At 36.0% G+C, this 15364-nt stretch overlaps 1 pseudogene; it reads left to right on the forward strand.

Annotated features, from left to right (window-relative positions):
• Window positions 1-15364, forward strand: part of LOC127970451 (protein eyes shut homolog) — a 189894-nt pseudogene that overhangs the window by 109911 nt on the left and 64619 nt on the right.

Here is a 15364-nt window from a genome sequence, read left to right on the forward strand (position 1 = left end):
TCAATAGAGTTGGGGATCTACATGCCCTCTCAGTGTTCCCTTTATATCACGACTTTGCTCCCGGTCTGGCCAAAGCATATCTGGAACCTCAAGCAGGGTATGTTCCTAAAGTCCCCTTCTCTACACCACGGCCTGTCGTACTCCAGGTCTTCAGTCCTCCTCCCTTCAGGGAGCCAGACCAGCAGAAGCTTAATTGTATTTGTCCAGTGCGAGCACTGGATGAATACATCCACAGAGCTGCCCTGTGGAGAAGGGCGGACCAACTCCTTGTGTGTTATAGCTCCCCAAGAGAGGTCTTCCAGATACAAAACAGACCCTCAGTCGGTGGGTAGTTGATGCCATCTCTTTTGCTTATGAGTCCTCTGATCTCTCTTCTCCTCTAGATGTCATGGATATCACTGAATCAACAATGAACTGACTTTAACTGAAAAACTGACTGCTTGATATTGTCCTCTTAAGTTATTACCACACTATTTTCCTATTTAATATTTTAAAGCTGCTTTGACACAGTCTGTATTATATAAATCACTATGTAAATAAATGTGACTTGACTTAAATGGACCTTAATCAAAGCTACAGAAACTCTCAGTAGCTATAAAAAATCAGAATGGAAATAATTTGTTCACTTAAATTAATTCAAAACCACTAATTTGTTCACAACAACACACTACTAACAAGTAAGAGCAGGCTAAACAAACGTATATTTGCTTAATTCATTTTAAAATATATAACTTGTTATTAGTTACAACTGCCATACACTGATCCAGAAACACATTTCCACAGTTTCTCTTGGTTTTGTCTAAAGGTCTGCCAGAGTGGATGATTATGCAGCAGCTGCTACAACATTATCGCTAAACTAAAGGCATAAATTGTGTTGTGGTGCATTGCACATTCTGCATAAAAGGGCCCATCCAAAACATAACATATCTCATTATCTCTTCCTCCTAAGACAATATTCTAATGTGAATAAAGCCCCCTGTCCAGAGTCTCTGATTAGCCCGGGTAATAATGCTATATTGCATTCTCGTCATGTCAGGTGGACAGCTGCGGAACGAGAAAAGCATTGTCTGTCCAAATGAGGCCTCATTGGATTGATTTTCTCAAATGGAAAACAAACACCCCCGTCCCACTTTGTGTTTACTCTCATTTGAAATCACTTGCGGACTGATGACTCACAGGCCAATTTAAATAAAACCTCTCTCAATTTGTTAAGGGACAAAAGCACATGTTTTCATGACCAAAAAATAGAGCTTAATCAATTTCTATGCAAAGTTTGGTTAAGGTAGAGGTTTCGTGAAAAATTAATTGCCCTTTCCTGTTAAATCATGTAAGAACTGCAATTAACCAATTTTTTTAGAAAGCTTAGTAAAGTTTTACTAACCACACAAAGTGAAGCATGATTAAAGAGCAACACATTATGCCACAAACTAAAGAAATTCAAGAACAGATGAGAAACAAAATAGTTGACGTAGCAGTCTGGAAAGGGTTATAAAGCCAAGTATACAGCTTAGGGACTCCAAAGAACCAAGGTCAGAACCATTACCCTTAAATTAAGAAAACTTAGAACAGTGAACCTGCCGAGGAGTGGCCGGCCTAACAAAATAAGAGCACAATGACGACTCATCCATTAGATAATAAAAGAACCCAGAACAACATCTAAAGAACTGCAGGCCTCACTTCCCTCAGTTAAGGTCAGTGTTTATGGTTTAAGACTTTTGGGCAAATATTATGTGACTGATGAGACCAAAGTTTATATTTTTGGAAGGTGTGTGTCCCGTTACTTCTGGCATAAAACCAATAAATGATTTAAAAAAAAAAGAACATCATACCAACAGTCAAACATGGTGATGGTAGTGTGATGGTCAGGGCCTGCTTTGCAGCTTCAAAACCTGGATGACTTGCCATAGTTGATGGAACCATGAATTTTGCTCTCTATCAGAAATTCCTGAAGGGAAATGTTCGGCTGTCAGTTTGTGACCTCAGGCTCATCCGCACTTGGGTTATACAGCAGGACACTGATCTCAAACACACCAGCAAGCCCACCTCTGAAGGGCTCAAAAATGACAAAATTAAGGTTTTGGAGTTGCCATGTCAAAATCCGATTGAGATGCTATGGCATTACCTTAAACGGTCCATTCATGCTTGAAAATCCTCCAATATGACTGAATTAAAACAATTCTGCAAAGAAGAGTGGTCCAAAATTCCTCCACAACGATGTGAAAGACTCATTGCCAGTTATCGCAATGCTTGATTGCAATTGCTGCTGCAAAGGGTGGCACAATCAGTTAATAGATTTAGGGGGCAATTTCTTCAATTCAGGGGTATGTATGTATTCATGCATTTATTTATTTACGCACTAGACTATTACAGAAGCTATTTTGGGAAGTGTTTATTCAGAACACCTCTGGACACTTTGGAAGGAATATCTGTCAGTATCATTCATGATATTTATTGATATTCTTATAAATGTTATGTTCGTTTTTACTTATACATTTTCATGTTAGTTGATTTATAATTTATGCAGAAGCATTTTTAAAAGATTGTTTTAAGATACAGTTGTCCTTTCTACCTTTTACAATTAGCCTTTCAGTGCTTTTAAATGTGAACCGCTAAATATCTATTATCATTCGTCTTTGTAGTGTTATCACCATGACTACAAAATGCACTGAATGCACATGCAATCACCATTCAGTATGTCAACCTAGTGTCATTTCCTAGAACTTGAGTTTTAAAGGTGCAGATAATTGAACCATTCTTTAAAAAGTCTAGGAGATATTTTGAAATTTTGCTATATGCCAACGAATTCTGTTAATGAGGCGTTTCTCAGTTTGCTTACCATCTGTGTGCCAGTGCTTTTACAAGCTTAGCTGACCATATGTCTGTCATTAATTATATTTTTCCTTTTGAATATTTGCTTTTTTGATGGTCTCAAGACTGTGGCTCAGAAAGTCGTGGCATTCTGTTCAATCTTTTAAAGATACATGTTTTTTAGAGAATAAAAACATCTGATTCACTATGCCATGTTTAAAAGAGGAATGTTTTCCGCTGCCTGCCAGGTTTTCTGGGAAATTCTTTGAGGATTGAGATGAATGAATGCTGGTCTGAGCCTTGCTCCATGGGACCAGACCTCATCAATGGCTACCAATGTCACTGTCGACCAGATGAGGCTTTTATTTTATAGAAAATACATAATACAATGCTATACAGTATATAAAGGTTTTGGATCAGTACCATTCATTTATTTAAAAATAAATAAATAAATAAATAAAAAAACAGAAATTAAAAATTGCTGCAATTTCAAATAATTTCTGTCAATATATCATATGACAATAATCATTGAAGAATCCTAAAAAGTAAGAACAGTTTCTTGAACACCAAATTAGAATGATATTTGAAGGATTATGTGACATTAAAGACTGTAGTAATGATGCTAAAAAATAATTTTTGTCATCACAGGAATAAATAACATTTGAAAATATATGAAATAATTTTTGGTGTGTATAAGAGACTTAATTTGTGAGCAGAAAAAAAAATCGTTGATCCAGATTTTTTAATGATGTAAATGTTCCTCTTTTTTTCAAATTTCTACTCTTAGTTCTATTAACAGTATGGTTTAATGGTTTCAATTTGCTTTCTTACCATGATGCACAGTTTTCATCTAGTGTTTGTTATTGCAGAAAAAAAAAAACTTTTTCAGCAGTATCTTCTGTCAGAGATTTGTATTTATTTATTTTTTACCTTCCTGATAGTCTTATTTTTGGAGAACACAAAAGCGATAAAGGTTTATGAAAACTTTCTGCTTCATGCATCTTGATTCCCCCATGCAAAAATCACTTAGGTTCCTCCGGGGAGTAATTTGCTCTTGCAGGCTACTGAAACAGACACAAGCCTCATAGAGTATTAAAATGTATTCAGCCCACATGTGTGCGTGTGTGGATGCTTCTCAGAATGTGAAAACGAAGCAGGAATGGAGATGGTGTAGAAAAAAGTATAAGACTGGAAGGAAGAGGTGGGGGTTGTTGCTTGCGGGGTGGGCTCATTGTGGCACTTTGGGTTTTTGTTCCTGGCAGGTTGGACAGGCCTTCACTGTGAAGATGACATTAATGAGTGCTTGCTGCAACCATGCAACCAGGGAATGTGCAATCAGAATGAGCCTGGCCATGGCTACACCTGCTTCTGTCGGCCCAGATTTGTGTTAAGTTTCACTGAGTCCCCCTCTCCCCTTCCTTCTCCTCCCTGAGCTCTTCATCTTCCCCTGAGGTGATTTTGAGAGACGCAATCCTGTTTGTCTTTCTCCTGTCAAGTTTTCGGCATCCGTTTGTTTCCATTCCAATATTGCGATTGCCTTTAAATATCCTTGACATCCTCAGTATGGTAGGCAGCAGAGTTCTTTAGTATTCAACATGCCAGTGGTGCTTTTCAAGTGCGGGGAAGCACAGATGTCACTTATCAGTGTTAGAATGTGCAAGCCATTTACCTAGTTTTGTATTTTCGTTTCTGCAGTTGCTTGTCGAAGTACCAGTAAACAAAAGGATGAGCAATAAGATACTATATAAATGCTAATATAACTACTCTTATCTTAAAATGGAAGTGCAGGTATAATATTGCAATATATATTAGTAACGAAAGTCCACTGAAGTTGAGCATAGTGGGAACCCAAGTGCAGTTTTTTCAAATGATCCAAATGAATAAACTAAGACTTGACCAGACTAGACTGTCACATGGGTGTTTCTGCTAATACAAAATGATAAAAGTAACCTATAAAAAAATTCCCTGGTGGGTATGTGTCTTTTAAGAAGGTTTCGGCAACAAGATTTACAGTACCCTCCTGCTGAGCTCTTTTTAACATTTTAAACATAACACCACTGATTTTCAAATACAGAAAAGCACAATTCTGTTGGATTTATATTGTGATTTACACCAACTATTTGAAAGTGAACAGAATGTTGTCAAGTTAAGTTGAAGTTACAGCAAGTTGTTAGCAGTTTGCTAACCACATGCAGGTGAAGTACAAACACAGCTAAATAAACTATATGAAGAATATAATAATATAATAAGAATATGAAGAAAACAAACAAATGGAGGAACATAATGTATTATGTATCATTTGTATACTCTTCAGAAGCTGCGCTGGCTGAGTTCTCCGGCTACTCTCGAATCGCTCTCGCGGTACGTTGATGGCACATGTCACAGTCATGTGGCGTCAGCGCTGTATCAAGTCGGACAAAATTTCTAACCGTCATGCACTGCTTCAAGTCAGCTGACGATCGGTTTGCACAGAGCTGCGTGAAGTCGAACAAGCCTAATATCAAACAATGAGGGTCACATGACAAAGACAAACCAATGGGAAACAAGGCACATGACTAAAGCAACCAATGAACAAACAGAACTGATAATCACATTTCAAGACAATAACCAAAGAGAACATGACACATACTCAAGGCATCAATTAAGCAGGTAAAGGTCTGGATTTGATTCTAAGTGTGCCATCTGCATTTGGAAGCTGTTGATGTGAACCCACAACAATTGGTCAAAGGAGCTCAACATACAAATGAAACAGACAATTGTTAGGCTTCAAAAGCAAAACAAATCAATTAGAGAGATAGCAGGAACATTGGGAGCCGCCAAATAAACAGTTTGGTTCATTCTGAGAAAAAAAAAAGAATGCACTAGTGAGCTCAGCAATATAAAATGGCCTGGACATCCAGAGAGGACAACAGTGGTGGATGATCGGAGAATCCTCTTCATGGTAAAGAAAAACCCTTTCACAATATCCAGCCAAGTGAAGAGGACTCTCCAGGAGTTAGCCATTTCACTGTCAAAGTCTAAAATCAAGAGAAGACTTCATGACAGCAAATACAGAGAGTTCACCACATGGTGCAAACAAGGCTTGATTAGACTTTGCCAAAAAAAAACATTTGAAAAAGCTAGACCACTTCTGGAGAAGCATTCTTCAGATGGATAAAATTAAGATCAACATGTACCAGAATGATGGGGGGAAAAGAAGTATGGAGAAGGCCTGGAACAGCTCATGGGCAAAAGCATACAACGTCATCTATGAAACATGGTGGAGCAGAGTGATGGCATGAGCATGAATGGCTTCCAGAGGCACTGGGTTACTGGTGTTGTTTAGTTGATGATATGACAGAGGACAGAAGCAGCTGGATGAATTGTATTGTCTGCCCAGATTCAGCCAAATGCAGCAAAGTTGATTGGGCGGCACTTCATAGTACAAATGGATGATGACCCAAAACAAACAGCAAAAGAACCCCAGGAGATTTTGAAGGAAAAAAGTGGAATGTTCTTCAGTGTCCAAGTCAATCTCCCATCTCAACTCGATTGGGCATGCATTTTACTTGCTGAAGACAAAACTAAAGGCAGAAAAAAACAAACAAACAACAATGAAGTCAGCTGACAAACCATTACAAAACCCTGACAAACCATCACAAAGGAGGAAATATTTGGTGATGTCCATGAGTTCTGGACTTAAGGTAGTCATTGTCTGCAAAATATTCTCAACAAAATATTAAAACTGAGTATTTTAATTATGATTATATTTATTTGTCCAATTGCATTTGAGGCCCTGTGTATAATAATGGTTAAAATTTCTAAGCATTTCATGTTATATTTTTTGTTCAACCCCTTGATTTAAAGCTTAAAGTGTGCACTTCAATTTCATCTTTATTATTTATTTTTAGTTCTGTTCTGGTGGCATACAGAGCCGCAATTTTATATACTGTATAATGGTATGAAAAGGTTTACATCAACACCTAAAATCAAAAATCCACAGAATATGATATATAATACATTTCAATAAAATTCCCATCAATTTCATATAGGAGAAATACAGTATGTCATTGCTCATGAAGTCTCAAAGCAATTGCCACTAGACAGTATAGCTGAAAACAGAGTTGCTCCTGCTAAGCTTACTGTAATTTATACTCTTATTCAGCCCAATGTGAGTTTTGCACCATGCTTAAATTGTAATGCCCCCAGCCTTTAGTTGTGTACACTGCACTTATTTCAGCATATTGCATCAAACATTGTACTTCCTCACCATAATGCCACATACTAGTGCAATTATTTCAGAAACTCTGAATGCCTTATTATTGTACTGACAATATGGTTGAATGTGGCATCAAACCATATCGAAGCAGGCATTTCAAAAACACTTAGATAAAAGATTTGTGTTGTGAGAAAAGTCTTTATTTTGTGTTTCAGGAGGAAAACATATTTAATGAATATAATTCCAATGACTGCTTGATCCAGTCATGCCCTGATGGGTTTTCCTGTAAGGACAGCATCAACAGGACTTGCAAAACACTGAGCTGCTGATAGGTTGGTACTAAAACTGCATATGCAATATTTTGTACTTTTGTGATACCTTTGAATGTTTTTAGCAGCCTCATAAAATCCTAAGTGTTATATTAATAATTTTTGGTTTTGAGTCTGAAATGTCTTTGAATCACTCTCAATTCCTTATGAAGAACATGCCGCTTTCCTAGGAAGCAAAATGTTTTTGCATTTTAACATTTTAGCCAACATTTTTGGCTTTTAATATTATTGACCAAAGGTCTGGGTAAATTAAAGACATCATGAGCACTTGAAAACAATCAGTAAGGTTTTGTGGTTTGTTGAGATTGATCAGCTTTATTGTCTTCTTGTCTTTGGAAACCTAAGAGATTAATGACATTTCTTAAGAGATATATCACAATTATCTATGAACTTCTTAGAAATCATTCAGTAAAATAATGGATTTATATATAGAAATGTGTATTGTATGTTGAAACAAATGCGATTAGTTCACCCAAAAATGAAAATTCTGTCATTAGATCTCACTTAGCATCATACGTACTATGTCCTTTAATTGTTTAATTGTGTGTGTGTGTGTATGTATATATATATATATATATATATATATATATATATATTAATTCATAATATTTACCAACATCACATTTTGAAGTACTTATCTGCTTTAAACGGTACAGTTATTATTTTAGCTGTCCGAACTAATTTGTGTTTAATGCAAAAGTGGAACCTACATTATAATTATCTTTAATTAGATGTTTTGATGAGATTATATTTAGGTATTTTTTAATTTTAGTTCTCAGTTCTCATGAAATGAGATAATCATGTTGCTTTTTCTCAGTTAAAGAGAAAGAGAGCCTTACTGTACTTGTGCTGAGTAATTGTCATCACTCTTATTTTGTCAATTTCAATTGCCTTTGCTCTCCTCTATGGTATCAGTGACTACAATAACATACAGATAGATTACCACAGGCAACATAATGCCAGACAAAAAGTCCTTGAAATGTGTATTCCGAAAACATTTCCCAAATAACCTACATTTTGCTTTGCTCTGTTCCAAAATGAGCTAAGAGCCCCTAAAGGTTAGTAAGATAAACACTCACCATCTGTGGTATGTCTGATAATAAGAGCTTTTTTCACATTTGTTCCACTAATGTTCTCTGAAGAAGCAATAGTTTGAACAAACTCAATTAGTTTTCGCTCGAAAAATTACGACTAATTAGGAACTATGCACTAGATGTTTATTGAGTATGACACAAAACACCCATTGGTAGCATTGAATGAATTGTAGAGTGCCAAAATGTCAGTGTTGAACGTGAGGACTAAATTTCCACATCACTTGGGAAATTGAGCCATCCTAGCCCAACTTCCTGACAATAGACTAATAAATGGATTCTGGAGGCTAAATTTGTCAAATCACTGAAAGTAATTTGGTGAAGCGAAGTCTAAGCAAGTTATTTTAGAAGAAGAAAACCCATGAATGTGCCTAAATTTCCCTAAAGCATGACTTTCTTTCTGAATTGATTTGAAATTAACTGCTGGCCTGTAGCTGTTCTTCAAGTATTTATTTTTTCTAAATACAGCATTTCACAATGTTAAAGAGTGAGAATGAGATGTCATTCTCTCGGTTATAGGAGAGTTTCTGTTGTACTGTTGATCTTTTGAACGCTGTGCTGCTAGAATAGTATCTAAGATTGCCACTATACAAAGTGAACCACAAAAAATCAATAGGCCAGTTAAAGGGCCAAAATAAAGGTAAATGTGTTTCTGGCATATGTTGAGATTGATTTTGACATTTTAAGCTAGACTTTATGGTGGTCCTGAGGGGCAAAACAAAATGGAATTAAATCTCTCCACAGAATGAAAAAATGCAAACAGAGAAAATGCTTTTTGATCTCTTCAGGGAGCACAGAAATGTCTCTGGATATGATGGTGTGAATGTTTGCTCTTATACCATCAGCACTAATTTCTTTAGCCACTATGGAGAAAAACAAAGTATGTGTAAGTCAGTGCCCTCGGGGAACAGTGCAGTTAATTTTCCAAACATGCACTTTAAAGAAATCAATGTATTTACAATGCAGAAGGCTACAGACAGCTTTAAAGGTTTGCCTGGGCATCCATTGTTAATTTTCTTCAAGTGCCTGAGAGTTACACTATGGCTGAGAAATCTCTCCGCAATTGTCCAGACAGGGTGGAACTGAGGCCAATTTTTGTTAAGATAAAACTCAAGGAAGCTGCTGTAGTCTTAACTCAAAAATGGTTGGATAGATCTATAACCAAAATGTGGATTCAGATATCCATTTAGCCTTTGGATCGCACAAATTTTTTGATTGACAGCTGACTGAGATTGTTTTCTCAGAACAGTGAATCAGTCTTGATATGACGCAGTTGAATTCTAGATAAAAGAAAAGCACATTAATCAATTTACATGTTAGATTTTTTTTTTGGTGTTTTGTTTATTGTTTCTTGTTTTGTTTTGGGTTTTTTTGGGGGGGGGGTCTTTGTTGGTACTTGTCTTAATATGTTGGTTAACTTTTAATTCATGGATGTCTGTCTATTTATGTCAAGTAAATATTTATAGTATAACTTGATGATATTATATTAATAAAATTTCTATTCAATATACACTCAATTCCAATTGCAATTCCATGTTTCCTGCCTCGTTTCAAATTATATTTAAACTCAGGAATTGAATTTGAATTTAAATGGCATTCTTAATTCAGTTCCAAATGACGCACAATCCTGGTATTCATCATTTCCTTTCCAATGCACGTCTCTTACAATTACTCAAAATACTGTTGAGAAAAAAATGAGAGCAGGGTACCAGACTGCTAATGAGCAGACAAAGTCTTGAAAGCCTGATGCAATTTTTATTTAGCAGTTTTATACATTTAATTTCCACACATTCATACACTGGTCTAAGAATGTAATAACTTAAACAATTATTTTTCTTTACAATCTTAAATTATTATTCAACAAAGAACATATACTGTAACTTGTAAATAGACCAGCAAAGTCTCATCAATATGTCTATCTAGGTCGCTCTCTAAAAACATCTTTTGCCCTAGGTGCAGCTATAAATAGATTAGCCGGGAACTTGCATGATCCCTCTGCTCTCTCTTTCTGCTGTCCTCTCCGCCTCTTCTGCGTTCCCAGCGTACTCAGTGTGGAATATATTTTAGTAACCAAAGACAAAGGAGTTCTTCTTTGATATCTTAAAATCAGTCAGTGGCAGTCAGGTCATGCTGGTTTGGATGTGTAACTTCACATGCAACGACTGGACAAACAGTTGATGCAACACTTTGGAAATGCATAGGAAATGTGACAAAATCTGAAGTTAATTTGTGTGTCCATGTCCATCATATTTGGAAGAGGGAAAAAAATAACTTGAAAAAACTCATTGTTGGTATTAATAATACTGAACATAGTGCAACAAAAATGTAATCATTTGGCACACTTTTACTTCTCACTGCAAAAGTGACATTTGAGAGGAATACTGTTTTAAGTCCTATTTCCATATCAAAACGAACTTCAGATGTGCCTGCTTTATATGATCTGTCATCGCATGTTGATGTCAGGCAGTCTAACGAGGTACTCTGAATTCCTGCACATGTATATGTATGGGATGATGGGAACACAGACAGGGCATAAATCAGATGGCAATAAAGAAAAATGATCATTAATTTATTTGCATAACTAGCATTGAATTATTCATCATGGTTTCAATCTGCTCAATCTGTATCTCATTAACATGAATTATGAGGCCTATAAATTTCAGTTTTATGTAATGTGTCTGTCTTAATTTCTTTGGGACACTTTTTGCACACGTTTTTGTTGTATGTTTCAGTGTGAATTACAGTGCCACAGAGCTTATAAAATGTTTATTATTGTTAGATATGTGCATGACAGAGAAATTATGATGACAATTTTTTTTTTATCAAGATTATCTCAATGGGAAATTCAGTTTTTATTTTTGTAGTAGTTTAAGTGTTTTTATTATAGAAATCAGTTTAGAATAGTTAGAAGTAACACTTCTACACATGACCTTTTATCATATTAAGCCATATTATAATCAATGGTTTTTATACATTCAATGCTTGTAAGTACTTTTTTCGCCCATTTTATAGATTATTTAATCGCTGGGATTTATTGGTACACTCTCAGAAAAAAAAGGTACAAAATATGTCACTGAGGTGAAAGTAAAAATGTATCACTTATGTACAGTACTAGTATGTGCACTCCAGGTACGAACATTCATTCCAAAGTGCGCATATTAGTAGCTAAATTATACCCTTTCAAAAGTACATTTTTGGTTGGTAATGTTGGGTTTCTGGGTGAGTGCATGCTTGCTAGATGGTTTCTTACTATTTGTTATGTTTAGGTCCTTTCTTCAATGTAAGTCTAAGTGGGCCCTTTTTCGTGTTTTATAGTCTGTCAGGTAACAATCATGAAATCGCACTTATTAAAAGGCCTTACATTTTGAGGTATCATTTGTTATGCACGGGTGTTGCAGGCTAGTTTAATAAAGTCTAATGATGTTTGGATACTAATTAAAGTTAAGTATAGAAGAAAGAGACAATCAAATTATAACATGGTGCATAAGTGCAAAGTTAGTCTTGCATTTGTTTATTTTTCATGAGTGCTTTCCCTGCCTCTAAAGTTTTAATGGATGAGCTTACCATTCATTCATTAAACATCAGTATTTTTGAATGGCCGGAAGGAAAACGCTGATCTTTTTCACACGCTCTCTGTTATTCTTCCCTTTACAGAGATCTATATTTATACATCCCATAATAGTGTTCATCAGCACAGCTGGCAGCGATCCAACAGAGTCAGCATTTCGCAAACATGAGCAATAGCTATACCCTCAAAGTGTTTGCGGACTTATTTTATCCAATAAGAATTTCATGTTCGAGATTTCCTGTAGTGTGTCTTTTATAGCTCCCTCTGTCGATAATAACCCAACGAATGAGCTCGCAATCACCTGTCCCTATTGACCGGTTTTGATTTGAATGTTAAAGAACCAGCGAAAGCAGACTGTGCCAAGCACGTGGAGAACTCAGTGGCTAAAATGCAGATTTCAAAAAGGGATGTGGAGTTAACTGCTAATGAGGTGAGTGTTTGCCTCCTGGCAGCAATCACGGACTGTGTGAAAGCCTTATATCAGTCCAAACAAGCATCTCAAATTAATGAATGGCTGAGACTCAGAGGGGTGATTTTCCATCATCAACGCTGGTAAGCCTGCCTGGAACACCAGGGGAGGGAGAAGGTAGATGCTTCATAGTTGCCCCACATTCATCCTCATTAATCGGAGACCTCCATTCTTTCGGTCGCAGGCCTCACTCTGAGATATTAGTCCTATTATGGAGTGCAGGACTTAGCAGATACATGGGGATTTTTCTACAAGCTACCAGAGACCTTCAGCGGCAAATCAAAAGATTTCTGCATTAAAAAGGTTTAAAGTAAAGCAAATATTGATAAAGGCTTCATCTGCTGTAGGTCCATTAATCGTGACAGCATTTGCAAAACGCGTGCTCTGTTTTGCAGCCTGGCATGGGTCAATCACGGGGAGGGAGGAAGACCGCAGGCAGGTCCATATTATTGAGCATTTCATTCCAAAATACCCCGAGGCGAGACCTTTCATAGGAACTGTTTGAGATTGAAGGGCATTAACTCCAGACCAACGCTAATGCTCAGGCCAAAGTGCTCAAGTCAGAGCCAGTCTTTTAAGTTTGTCCACATCAGTACCCTTAATGATCTCAAAGAGGGTGGAAGTCTCTGAAAATGTCCCATAATTGCCGACTGATGCGGATGAGCAGGATATCATGGCTTAAAATGAGGCATGTAATAAGCTGGTATAATTTTTCTCAGACAGTCACTCACTTTTGCTCTCTTTGCGAGGGGAATTTATGTGCCTTTCTTGGCGAACCATGTGCGACTGCAAGTATCTTGTGGGTTACTGTTCATTTGCGCTAAAAACTCCTCATGGTACAGGGCTGAAGTTCTTCAAGCTGACAGAAAGAGGTTTATGCAGTAGAGGGATCTTCTTAAACCTTCTCCAAGCAAGCTGTTCTCATTCACCATGCACTTGCTGTAGAGAAAAGCAGCTATTTTTAGCATTATCAATGGTAACTGGCATGTTCCTCTGCTTTTTAACTTGCATCCTTTGAAATGTTAAACACATAATGCATTTAGATTTCATTATGAGATGAGAGATTTTCTAAACATTAGATGCACTACAGTGGTAAGGACATTTTGAGGTGAAAATCAGTGCAGAATCACTGCAAAAAACATTAGACGAGAGGCCCTTTCCAACCACTAATTGGAATAGACTTCCTCTGGAGTTACCCCCCCAATTATAACTGATCTAAAAACGGCCTTTTAAATTTACTAAGTCATGGCAGGTAATGGGTCACTCATAGCTTTGATCACATTCCTGTGAGAGAAAGGAGCCACTATACTAGGCGCAATTATCATAAAAGACCTTTAAAATGAAAGACCGGGATCTTACAGCTACCTGTTTTACAGGCTTTCTGAAATTTTTTCAGTCAAATGAAAGCACAGTTTATAAAGCTAATTTTCCCTCCCAAAAAAACTCCATCAGATGTGAGATTTATTGAAGTTTTGTAAACTCTAAAAAATGTTTTTTTCATAACTTCTATGTATACATAATTCTCTAAGTTTCAGAATGATTTTGAATGTAAATTCAAAGCTGTTGAAAAGTGCAATTAATTTATCATTGCAAGTTGCATCGGTGTTACCACTTTAATTTGACTTAAAACTTCAGTGCAGATAACTTTACATTTTAGTCGGTACTATTTTTTTATTTCGTTTTATTTTTGCGTCTTCATCCTTTAATTTCTTTAATGGTTACAGTGTTTTTTGCTTTTTATTATTTTGCAAATATCCAGAATCTGGTTGCATGGATTATATAAGATACAACAATATTAGCTATTCGGTTGTTAAGTGATGACGTAAGAAGCGCTGCTTCCGGGTCCAAGCCTCAACTCGCTTCACTTGAGAATACGACCTCAGCAGCCGTTTATGAGCACTGTTTATTCATATTAATCATTTAAGCTAAACGCTTTCAAACTTACGGTATACACTACAGTCTCCCTGCTCACAGCGTCCCAAACACAAATAATTTATATATATTTTTTTTATATTTATATTTTCATTGTTTGGCTATCTGGGACTTCGGTATGGAGTTAAAGGTTAAGATTATAACATTTTCGCTAATATTCTATCACATTGTGAGTTTATATTAGCACCTTTTGTTGTTTTCTCATGGTAACTGATAGAGCTTTTGGACACGGAAGCGCTGCTACGTGACGTCAGACTTAACAAGCGAATATTTGAAGTAAAAAATGTTGCTCATACAGTTTGTATTTAGTGCAATATGACTATTTAAATGTGTACTGATTGCTGTATACCTATTTACATTAAAAATTGTTTGTTATTGTTTATATTATAAATCACATTGGAAATGGAAGTTCAGGTAAGGGAAGACTGCATTGGAAACCATATCCCATGCAAATACAGTAATTAAATTAACTGCGCTCAGTATACTTACTGCATACCACAAAAACATTATAAGTGCTATTAGTTTTATGTTAGCTTTAAATCTGTGTTAAATAATATGTAATGCTTATTATTTCTGCTCAGAGCTAAACATTATCATAATTAGCATTAACATATTCATAGTTTAAAGAGCACTGTGATCCTTTGTAACCTCGTAATATTCACAATTGGTTGAACAATTTAGTCTTAATTTAGAAATATTGGCTCACTGTTGGGAATTTAATGTGGAGAGTATCAATTCTTTGATGGTTTCTAGTGTTCATAATGTGTTACTTGTGTGCTTTCTTCAGTTTTGGTTAAATCAACTAAAGTCAGTTAAAAAGGGATAGTGGCAGAATGAAATGTGTTACTTTGCACAATAAAAAATTTTAATATTCTATAATTATTATGAATAGCTATCATAATAATATAATAATTATCATTCATTTCCATGGAAGACTTAATTCATAGTGCCTGTTTTTCAAAAAAAAAA

Source organism: Carassius gibelio, chromosome B13, assembly GCF_023724105.1.
Source record: "Carassius gibelio isolate Cgi1373 ecotype wild population from Czech Republic chromosome B13, carGib1.2-hapl.c, whole genome shotgun sequence".
Classification (NCBI taxonomy): Eukaryota; Metazoa; Chordata; class Actinopteri; order Cypriniformes; family Cyprinidae; genus Carassius; species Carassius gibelio.